Consider the following 461-nt stretch of genomic DNA (forward strand, 5'->3'; position numbering starts at 1 on the left):
TCCTCGTCCCGGCTCCGCCGCGGAGCCAGGCGCGTTCCCTTGACAGCGCCGGGGCTCCGGCCGCCGGGCCCCGCGGATCCGGGCCCGTCCCGGGGCTCGGGGCGGGCCCCGCGGATCCGGCCCCGTGCCGGTCGGCCGCCGCGCTACGAGAGGCGCCGCGGGGCCCTGTGGGAAGCGCCCGGCCATTGGCCGCCGCCCATTGAGCGCGGCGCGGATTGGCTGCCGGCGGCGCGCCCGGGGCCGCCGCGGGCGCTGATTGGCCGGACGGCAGTGAGATGTCACCGCCCCGCGCGATGCGGTCACGGAGCCGCCGCCGCGCCCTCGCCCGGCGGTTTGAATGTGAAGCGCAGCCGGAGCGCTCGGAGCCGCCGCCGTCGCCGCCGGGGGGAGCCGCCAGGTGAGGCCGGGATGCGCTGCCCCGCACGGCGATGGGGCTGGGGCGCTCCCACGCGCCGGCGGCA

The 461-nt window shown here is 81.3% G+C and overlaps 1 protein-coding gene across 1 annotated transcript in view; it reads left to right on the top strand.

Moving 5' to 3' along the window:
* The first annotated feature begins 288 nt into the window (after positions 1-288).
* Positions 289-461, top strand: part of CSE1L (chromosome segregation 1 like) — a 20,193-nt gene continuing 20,020 nt past the window's right edge. Inside the window, exon 1 of the mRNA XM_039719291.1 lies at positions 289-397. The gene's annotated coding sequence lies outside the window, so the exon portion shown is untranslated. The remainder of the gene's footprint in view (positions 398-461) is intronic.

This window comes from Passer montanus, unplaced genomic scaffold (genome assembly GCF_014805655.1).
Source record: "Passer montanus isolate IOZ18808 unplaced genomic scaffold, ASM1480565v1 scaffold41, whole genome shotgun sequence".
NCBI classification, from domain to species: Eukaryota; Metazoa; Chordata; class Aves; order Passeriformes; family Passeridae; genus Passer; species Passer montanus.